The sequence below is a fragment of the Stegostoma tigrinum genome, chromosome 8 (assembly GCF_030684315.1).
Source record: "Stegostoma tigrinum isolate sSteTig4 chromosome 8, sSteTig4.hap1, whole genome shotgun sequence".
Classification (NCBI taxonomy): domain Eukaryota; kingdom Metazoa; phylum Chordata; class Chondrichthyes; order Orectolobiformes; family Stegostomatidae; genus Stegostoma; species Stegostoma tigrinum.
The window spans coordinates 7673166-7684667 of NC_081361.1; positions in this window are offsets into that span (position 1 = coordinate 7673166).

The following is an 11502-nucleotide window of genomic DNA, read 5'->3' on the forward strand; positions in this document are numbered from 1 at the left end:
CTGTGACCAAGAAACTTATCACGGTTTGCTACAAATGTCTGAGTGGGAAGGAAATCATTCATATTTACCTGGTCTGGCCTACATGTGACTCTGGACCCACAGCAATGCAGTTGACTCTTGACTGCTCTCTTCAATGTTTCCGTAAATCATTCAGTTCAAGGGTAATTAAGGATTGATGATAAATGCTGTCTTACCACTGACACCCAGATGAAGCAATAAAGAAAGAAGTAATAGGGGTTTCTATGGGCCTGACACATTAAAGATGGCCACTGGAGTCACCTGAACTTGCCTCATGTGATATCAGTTTTGTAGGAGCATGCTTTATGAGGAGAATGCTCCTATTGTGTGTATGGGTGGATGATGGAAGTTTGCATCCAGCAGGGTATTTTTGCCTGATGTGGCAATGCTTTCATTATCACTCATGGTACACAAAACTGGAGATAGCTTGCGTGTCTGGGCTAACATCCGGCAACAGAGCAACAAGCTTCCAATAGAGCGTCATGTTTCAAGTGGTCCAGGGTGAGATGGATTCTGAGACCCTTAAATCCTCAAGTCACAAACTATGATGCACTGAGGATATCATTAATAAATCTCTTAAACTGGTATACTGAGCAGGACACATAATATATTGCCAGTACAGTAGTGCATAATGACTTCAGCACAATTCACCTAAAATGCTCTGAAGGGATTTGCTTGTAATAAACGTTATTTCAGAAGCTCTACTCAACTGGAACAGTTCCCCATTTGGAGGCACAGCTGCCAGTTCTGAACAGAGCACTCACTGTTCAAATATCTGCTTGTCCTCTTATTGAAATGCTTGCAGGAATGCTGTACTGTCAGATGCATCTTTGTTCAGATCAGATGTAAAATAGAGGCCTTGCCAGCTTGGGTTTATCTAAAAGATCCTATTGCATTATTTATAAGAACAGCAAGGGAAAGCTACATTTAGCCAACATCACCAAAACAGAGTAGCTTGTCATCATCATGACACTAAAGTAGGTGGTATCATGGGTAATGGAGAAGGTTTGTCAGAAATTGCAGCAGGGTCTGGGTCAGCTGGGGAAGTGGGCTGAGAAATGGCAAACAGAGTTTAATATAGATAAGTGAGGGGTGTTACATTTTGGAAAGTCAAATCAAGGTAGTTGTTTCATGGTGAATAGTAGGGTCTTAAGGAGTACAGTGGAACAGAGAGACTTTGGAGTTCAGGTGCACAGTTTTCTGAAAGTGAAGCCACAGGTAGACAGGACAGTGAGGAAGGCTTTTGGCACACTGGCCTTCATCAGTCAGAGCATTGAGTAGAGAAATTGTGAAGTTATGTTGCAGTTGTACAGGACGTTGGTGAGGCCCAACATGGGATTATTGAATTTGGTTTTGGTCACCTTGCTCTGGGAGGCATGAGGCATGAGAGGCATGGATAGGGTGAATGCACTCAGTCTCTTTCCCTGGGTTGGGGAATCAAGCACTAGAGGGCATCAGTTTAAGGTAAGAGGTGAAAGAATACATGGGAATCTGAGGGGCAATTATTTTCCACAGAGGGTGGTGTGCATGTGGAATGAGCTGCCAGTGAAAGTGGTTGAGGTGCATACAATTAACAACATTTAAAAGGTATTTCCTATCATGGATAGGAAAGGTTTAGAAGGATATGGGCCAAGTGCAGGGAAATAGGGTTGGCATGGATGGACATTTTGGTCAGCATGGGCCAGTCTAGGCCGAAGGGCCTGTCTCCGTGCTGTAGGACTCTATGACACTGCTGCTTGTGGTGGCTTGATGTGCACATACTAGCTGCCATGTTTCCTAAGTTTCACATTGAAAAAAGGTTTTATTCACTGCCACTCAGAGCTTAATGATATGAGAAGATCGACATAAATGTAAGTCTTTCTCTTTCATTCACAGGATCCCCTCTCTCAGCCACATCTTTCCTGGTCACAGTCTGCTTAATATCATTGGCATCATGATTCCTTTCATATGAAAAATCCACCTTATTAAATGACTAGTCAAAGCTGACGCTATGAAACTGTAACAATGAATGAGTTTCTTCCAATGTTGTGTGTTACTACATTCACTACTCCCTGTGCACCATTTCCAATCATGGTCAATACAGTGCAGAATTCCTTCCATAAGACACATTCCAAAGGGCACTGCAGTTCCCTGCCACTCGGTGTACTGTTGCTGAAAGGCCTAAGGCAGTGGCCTGACCCTTTTTAAACTCAGCTTTGTATTCCTGGACCTTGGAATATCTCTTGAATATAATCCATGGACTTCTTTCATTTCACCAAACAACATCCCACAGTCCTTGTGGAGATGAAGTCCTGCCTTCAAACTGAGAATAACTTCCATTGTGTTGCGTGACAATTAAATGGGACAGACTTCACACAGATCTAGCAACTCAAGACTGGGCATCCATGAGTCACCGTGGGCCATCAATAGCAGCAAAATTGTACTCCAGCACAATTTGTAACCTCATGGCTCGACTTATTCCCAACTCAACCATTACCATCAAGCCAGGGGATCAATCCTGGTTCAATGGAGAGTGCAGGAGGTCATGCCAGGAGCAGCATCAGGCATACATGAAGTTGAAGTGTCAGTCTGGTGGAGCCACCAGACAGGACTACTTGCATGCCAAACAGCAAAAGCAGCAACTGATAGACAGAGCTTAGAGTTCCCCTAACTAATAGATCAGCTCTAAGCTCTGCAGTTCTGCCGCACCCAGTTGTGAATGGTGGTGGACAATTAAACAACTCACTGGAGGAGGATGCTCCACAAGTACCCCCCTATTCAATGATGGAAGAGCCTGGCACATCAGTGCAAAGGATAAGGCTGAAGCTTTCGCAGCAATCTTCGGCCAGAAGAACCGAGTGGACAATCCGTCTCGGCCTCCTCCAGTGGTCCCCAACATTCCAGATACTAGTCTTCAGACAATTCAATTCACTCCATGTGATATTAAGAAATGGTTGGAGACACTGGATACTGCAAAGGCTATGGGGCCTGACAACATTTTGGCAATCATGCTGAAGGCTTGTGCTTCAGAACTTGCCGCTCCCCTAGCCAAGCTGTTCCAGTATGATTACAACGCTGGCATCTACTTGACAATGTGGAAAATTGCCCAAGTGCGTCCTGTACACAAAAAACAAGACAAATCCAACCCAACCAATTACTGCCCCATCAACAAGGGGCAGCACTGCGGCTCAGTGGTTAGCATTGCTGCCTCACATCACAGGGACCCGGGTTCAATTCCTCCCTCGGATGACTGTCTGTGTGGAGTTTGCACATTTCCCCGTATTTGCGTGGGCTTCCTCCGGGTTCCTCCCACAGTCCAAAGGTGTGAAGGTTAGGTGGATTGCCATGCTAAATTGCACATAATGCACAGAGAAGTGTAGATTAGGGGGATGGGTCTGGGAGGGATGCTCTGAGGATCAGTGCGGACTTGATAGGCCAAAGGACCTGTTGCCACACTGTAGGGATCAATGATTCTATGACATTCATGCCACACAAATACCAGGCTATGACCATCACCAATAAGAGACAATCTAACCACTACTCCATAACATTCAATGGTGTTACCATCACTGAATCCGCCACTATCAACTTCCTGGGGGTTTCATTGACCAGAAACTCAACTGGACTCATCACATAAATATAGTTGTTACTAAAGTAGGCCAGAAGCTGGGAATACCATGGCGAGTAACTCACCTCCTGACTCCTCAAAGACTGTCCGTCATCTGCAAGGAACACGCCAGGAGTGTGATAGAATACTCCCACTTGCCAGGATGAGTACTCTTTGAGTAAAGAACCTACCTCTGGTTTCTGTTCTATATCTATCACCCCTCAAGTTAAAGCTATGTCCCTTCGCGCTAGCCATCACCATCCAAGGAAAAAGGCTCTCACTGTCCACCCTATCTAAACCACTGATCATCTTATATGTCTCTATTAAGGCATCTCTTAACCTTCTCCTCTCTAACGAAAACAGCCTCAAGTCCCTCAGCCTTTCCTCATAAGACCTTCTTTCCATACCAGGCAACATCCTGGTAAATATCCTCTGCACCCTTTCCCAATGCTTCCACATCCTTCTTATAATGCGGCGACCCAAACTGTACGCAATACTCCAAGTGTGGCTGCACCAGAGTTTTGTACAGCTGCCTCATGACCTCATGACTCCAAAACTTAATCCCTCTACCAATTAAACCTAACACACTGTATGTCTTCTTAACAACCCTATCAACCTGGGTGGCAACTTTCGGGGATCTTTGCATATGAACACCGAGATCTCTCTGCTCATCCAGACTACCAAGAATCTTACCATTAGCCCAGTACTCTGTATTCTTGTTACGCCCTCCAAAGCGAATCACCTCACAATTTTCTGCATTAAACTCCATTTGCCATTTCTCAGCCCAGCTCTGCTCTTATCCATGTCCCTCTGTAACCTGCAACATTCTTCTGCACTATCCACAACTCTACCGACTTTAGTGTCATCTGCAAATTTACTAATCCATCCTTCTGCACCCTCATCCAGGTCATTTAGAAAAATGACAAACAGCAGTGGCCCCAAAACAGATCCTTGCGGTACACCACTCATAACTGAACTCCAGGATGAACATTTCCCATCAAACACCACCCTCTGTCTTCTTACAGCTAGCCAATTTCTGATCCAAACTGCTAAATCACCCTCAATCCCATGCCTCTGTATTTTCTGCAATAGCCCAATGTGGGGAACCTTGTTACTGAAATCCATATACATCACATCAACCACTTTACCCCCATCTATCTGTCTGGTCACCTTCTCAAAGAACTCAGTAAGATTTGTGAGGCACAACCTACCTTTCACAAAACTGTGTTGCCAATCCCTAATCAAATTATCCCTTTCTGGATGATTATAAATCCTATCTCTCACAATCCTCTCCAACACTTTACCCACAACTGAAGTAAGGCTCGCTGGTCTATAATTACCAAGAAGTGTCTCTATTCCCCTTCTTGAACATGAGGACAACATTTGCTATCCTCCAGTCTTCTGGCACTATTCCTGTAAACAATGAAGACATAAAGATCAAGGTCAAAGTCTCTGCAATCTCCTCCCTAGCTTCCCAGGGAATCCTAAAATAAATCCCATCCAGCCCAGGGGACTTGGCTATTTTCACACTTTCCAGAATTGCCTCCTTATGAACCTCAATCCCGTCTGGTCTAATAGCCTGTATCTCAGTATTCTCCTCGACAACATTGTCTTTTTCCTGGGTGAATACTGATGAGAAATATGCATTTAGTTCCTCTCCTATCTCTTTGGACTCCACACACAACTTCCCACTACTGTCCTTGACTGGCCCTAATCTTACTCTAGTCATTCTTTTGTTCCTGACATACCTATAGAAAGCTTGGGGGTTTTCCTCGATCCTACCTGCCAAAGACTTCTCATGTCCCCTCCTGGCTCTTCTTAGCTCTCCCTTTAGGTCCTTCCTGGCTAACTTGTAACTCTGAAGTGCCCTAACTGAGTCTTCACGCCTCACCTTTAAATAAGCCTCCTTCTTCCTCTTTAAGGAGGTGCACTGCAGATGCACTGCAGAAACTCACCAAAGATCCTCAGACAGCACCTTCTAAACCCATGACTGCTTCCACCTAGAAGGACAAGGGCAGCTGACATATGGGAACACCACCCTGTGCAAGTTGCCTTCCAGGCCACTCACCATCCTGATTTGGAAATATATCACCGTTGCTTCAATGTGACTGGATCCAAATCCTGGAATTCCCTCCCTAATAGCATTGTGGGTCAACCCACAGCAGGAGAACAGCAACAGTTCAAGAAGGCAGCTCACCACCACCTTCTTAAGGGCAACTAGGGACGGGCAATAAATGCTGGCCAGCCAGCGACGCCCACATCCCATAAATGATTAGAAAAGAAAAGAAATTTCTTAGGTTTTACTGAGGAACTGTCTCTACGGACATCAGACATACCTGGATCTGGAGATATAGCAAGAAACACAGATGTTGGAGTCTGAGATAACAAGGTGTGGAGTTGGAGGAACACCGTAGTCCAGGCAGCATCAGAGGGACAGGAAAGTTGATGTTTTGGGTCAGGACCATTCTTCAAAAACCCATTTCTAAAGAAGGGACCCTACCTGAAAGGTCAGCTTTCCTACTCCTCTGATGCTGTCTGGCCTCTTGTGTTTATCCAGCTCTACATTGTGTTGTCACCTGAATCTGCAATTGTTTAAGCTTTGCATTTCTTTTCAGACTGTGCTGAACTTGATCACGTTACAACTGCTATCAGAGAAATGCTCACACACCATGCAGCCATTAATGTAATCTAGTTTCTGATGCTTACTACTACATTTGATATGGACTGCCCTTCGCTGTTCTAAGAACACATTGCTGCAGTGTGCAATCTGGTAACAACAAGGTATATTAGAAGAATAATTTGCAAAGTAAATTGTCTCAGGCTTCATAAATACAGACATTGAGTACATAGAAGCATAGGAAATAGGAGCAAGATAAGGCCATTCAGCCCTTCAAGCCTGCTCCACCATTCAATATGATCCTGACTGGATCATCCTATGCAGTCCCCATTCCCACTTTCTCCCCAGGCTCTTTGAACCACTTATCCCTTAGAATTGTGCCTACCACCTCAATAAAAATATCCAACAGTGTCAGAGTCATGCAGCAGAAAAATAGGCCTTTGGCCCACCATCTATGCTGATCAACAAGCAACAAACTATGCTAATCCCATCTACCCACAAGTGTGCCCTGGCATTTTAAGTGCTTGTCCAAATGGTTTTTAAACACTGTAAGAATATCTGTCTCCATCACCGTCTCAGACAGCACATTCCATATTTCTATGACGCATTGGCTGAAAACATTCTTTCTGAGATCACCTCCAAATCACAAACTCGTCACCTTAAATTTATACCCTCTGGTCTTAAGACATGTCTGCCATGAGGAAAGCACTCTCATGATTTGCTCCAGATGAAACAAACTCAGCCTATCCAGTCCCTCCTCATAAGTGAGGCTTTCTATCCCATGCAACGTCCTGGTGAACTCCTCTGCTCCTTCTCTGGTGCAATCACATGTTTCTGATAGTGTGGTGACGAGAACTGCACCTAATATTCCATCTATGGTCCAACCAATCTTGTGGACCAAGAGATCCCCAATTGGGGTTGTTATCCCGGGCCAATCAGGGAGCCCTGGCAGACAGATATAAACAAGGGATTCAGAGGGTCTCCTAATCCTAGGGACTGAGTCTGAGCAGGCTCGTCGATCCCATGTACTGTGCTTATGTAAATAAAGGGTGACTCAGTGACAGTATACAGGCCTCTGCACAGTTATTTCACCTATTGAAACATCTAATACCTCCTGATTATTAATCTTAACATATTCTAAAACCTCACTGCCCCAAATGAAATCTCCAGCTCCCATGTTTTTCTCCTCTGTGAATGCAGCTGCAAAATATTCATTTGAGACCTCATCCACATCTACTGGCTCCATATACACGTGTCCATGCACACAACACGTAGATAACAAGGTGTAGACCTGGAAGAACACAACAGGCCAAGCAGTATCATAGGAGCAGGAAAACTGACATTTCAGGCCTAGAACCTTCTTCAGAAATGGAGGAGGTGAAAGGGGTTCTGAAATAAATAGGGAGAGAAGGGGAGGCAGATAGAGACAGGATAGAAGGTAGAAGAGGAGAAGAGTGGTGGAGAGGAGACAGACCGGTCAAAGAGGTGGGGATGGAGCCAGTAAAGGTGAGTATAAGTGGGGAGGTAGGGAGGAGATAGCTCAGTCCGGGGAGGACAGAAAGGCCAAGGGGGCAGGATGAGGTTAGGAGGGAGGAGATGGGGGTGGGGCTTGAGGTGGGAGAGGGGATAGGTGGAAGGACAGGTTAGGGAGGCAGGGACGAGCTGGGCTGGTTTTAGGATGTGGTGGGGGGAGGGGAGATTTTGAAGAATGTGAAGTCCTCACTGTTAGGCTGCAGGGTTCCCAAGCAGGACATGAGTTGCTGTTCCTGCAACCTTCGGGTAGCATCTCTGTGGCACTGCAGGAGGCCCAGGATGGACATATCATCTGTGGAATGGGAGGGGTAGTTGAAACAGTTCGTGGCTGGGAGGTGCAGTTGTTTAGTGTGAACCGAGCATAGGTACTCTGTCAAGCGGGCCACACGCCTCCACTTGGTTTCCCCAATGTAGAGGAGGTCACAATGGGAACAGTGGATGCAGTATACCACATTGGCGGGTGTGCAGGTGGGCATCTGCTTGATGTGGAACGTCTTCTTAGGGCCTGGTATGGGGGTGAGGGGGAGGAGTGTAGGGACAGGTGTAACACTTCCTGCGGTTGCAGGGAAACGTGTCGGGTGTGGTGGGGCTGGAGGGGAGCGTGGAGGGGACAAGGGAGTCACGGAGAGAGTGGTACCTCTGGAAGGCAGATTAGGGTGGGGAGGGAAAAGTGAATTTGGTGGAGGGGTCGGATTGCAGATGGCGAAAGTGTCAAAGGATGATGCGTTGAATCCAAAGTTGGTGGGGTGGTATGTGAGAATGAGAGGGATTCTGTTTTGGTTTGTTTTATGGCGGGCATGGGGTGTGAGAGATGAGTTGCGGGAAATGCGGGAGACACGGTTGAGGGCATTCTCGACTGCTGAGGGAGGTAGTTGTGGTTCTTGAAAAATGAGGATATCTGAGATGTACGGGAGTGGAATGCCTCATCCTGGAAGCAGATGTGGCGGAGGCGAAGGAATTGGGAATAGGGAATAGCATTTTTACAGGAAGGTGGGTGGGAGGAAGTGTATTCTAGATAGAAGTGGGAGTCGGTGGGCTTGAAATGAATATCGGTTTCTAGGTGGTTGCTGGAGATGGAGACAGAGAGGTCCAGGAAGGAGAGAGAGAGGTATTAGAGATGGTCCAGGTGAACTTAAAATTGAGGTGGAAAGTGTGGCTAAAGTGGATGAACTATTCAAGCTCCTCGTGGGAGCACGAGATGGCGCCGATACAGTCATCAATGTAACGGAGGAAGAGGTGGGGTTGAGGGCCAGTGCAGGTATGGAAGAGGGATTGTTCCACGTAACCTACAAAGAGACAGGCATAGCTTGGGCCCATGCAGGTACCTATGGCCACCTCCTTTGTCTGTAGGAAGTGGGAGGAATTGAAAGAGAAGTTGTTAAGGGTGATGACGAGTTTGGTTAAGCGGATGAGGGTGTCGGTGAAGGGGACTGGTTGGGCCTGCAGGACAGGAAGAAGCGGAGGGCCTTTAGGCCCTCTGTATGGGGAATGCAGGTGTATATGGACTGGACGCCCATGGTAAAGATGAGGTGTTGGGGGCTGGGGAATTGGAAGTTCTGGAGGAGATGGCGGATGTGGGTGGTGTCACGGACTTCCTGGACTAAGAGGGAGAAAATGGAGCCCAGATAGGTGGAGCTAAATTCGGTGGGGCAGGAGCAGGTGGAGACAATGGGTCGACCAGGGCAGTCAGGTTTGTGGATTTTGGGAAGCAAATAGAAGCACGCGGTGCGGGGTTGGGGAACAATGAGGTTGAAGACTGTGGGTGGGAGTCACCTGATGTGATGAGGTTGTGGATGGTTTGGCGTTCGGGGGTGGGATCATGATCAAAGGGGCGGAAGGAGCAGATGTCGGAGAGTTGGTATCTGGCCTCGGCGATGTAGAAGTCAGTGCACCATACTACAACTGTGCCTCCATTGTCCATGGGTTTTATGGTGTGGTTGGGATTGGAGTTGAGGGAGCAGCAGGCTGCATGTTCTGCAGGGGAGGGGTTGGAGTGTGTGAGAGGGGTGGAGAGGTTGAGGCGATTGATGTCACAACGGCAGTTGCGGATGAAGAGGTCGAGTGAGGGTAGGAGGACTTGGCGTGGTGTCCAGGAGGAGAGGGGGGCGTTGGAGGTTGGAGAAGGGGTCAGCAGAGCGAGGGTTAGGCTCACAGTTAAAGAAGTAAGCATGGAGGTGGCGGATTAAGCACGGAGGCACCCTGCAATAAAAAAACCAGAATCCCCCTTATCCTCACGTACCACCCCACCAACCTCTGGGCCCAACGCATCATCCTCCGACACTTCTGTCTTCTGCAATCCAACCCCACCACCAAAGACATTTTTTTCCTCCCCACCCTTATCTGCCTTCCAGAGGGATCACTCTCTCCATGACTCCCTTGTCCACTCCACACTCCCCTCCAGCCCCACCACATCCAGCCCCAAGAAAACTTTCCATGTCAAGCAGACGTTCACCTGCACATCTGCTAATGTGGTATACTGCATCCACTGTTCCCGTTGTGGCCTCCTCTACATTGGGGAAACCAAGTGGAGGCTTGGGGGCCGCTTTGCAGAACATCTATGCTCGGTTCGCACTAAACAACTCATCTTCCAGTCGCGAACCGTTTCAACTACTCCTCCCATTCCGCAGATGGCATGTCCATCCTGGGCCTCCTGCAGTGCCACAAAGATGCTACCCGAAGGTTGCAGGAACAGCAACTCATGTCCTGCTTGGGAACCCTGCACCCTAATGGTATCAATGTGGACTTCATAAGCTTCAAAATATCCCCTCCACCCACTATATCCCAAAACCAGCCCAGCTCATTCCTGCCTCCCTAACCTGTCCTTCCACCTATCCCTTCCTCCTACTTCAAGCCCCATCCCCATCTCCTACCTATTAACCTCATCCTGCCCTCCTGTCTGTCTCCCTTGGATTCCAGCATCTGCAGTTTTTTTTTTATCTATTTACGGGGACCTTGCCTGGATTGGAAATGTATTAGAACTAAGAAGAGTTTGGACAAACTCACATTGCTTTTGCTAGAGCATCAGAGCTCTGGGACAACTTGATAGATGTTTATGAAATTATGAGAGATGTATGTAGCCATTGTCTTTTTCTCAGAGTGGAAATATCAAATACCAGGCGGTAACAAAGTGTGGAGCTGGATGAACACAGCAGGCCAAGCAGCACCTTAGGAGACTGGGCTCCATCCCTGCAACTTTAAATTGTCTGTCTCCTCTCCACCTATCCATCTTTGATCTGTCTCCCCCTCTCTCCCTATTTATTTCAGAACCCTTTCCCCATCCCGCTTTTCTGAGGAAGGGTCTAGGCCCGAAACGTCAGCTTTTGTGCTCCTAAGATGCTGCTTGGCCTGCTGTGTTCATCCAGCTCCACACTTTGTTATCTCAGATTCTTCAGCATCTGCAGTTCCCATTATCTCAAATACTCGGGTGCATTGGTTTGAGGTGGGTGGGGGGAAGTTTAAAGGGAATGTGCAAGTTAAGTTTTTTTTTACAAAGAAGATGGTCAGTGCCTGGAACAAGCTGCCAGGGAAGGTGGCATATGCAGATAGTATAACAATGTTTAAGAAGCATTTGGACAGACACATGAACAGGCAGGAAATAGAGACACTTGGGTCAGGCATGGGCAGATGGGATTACTTGAAAATGGCATCATGATTGGCGCAGATTCAGTAAGCCATAGAGCCTGGTCCTGTGCTGTACTGTTCTATGTTCTATGCTTTCAGGAATCTCGGATGTAAGCCGTCAGAGCTG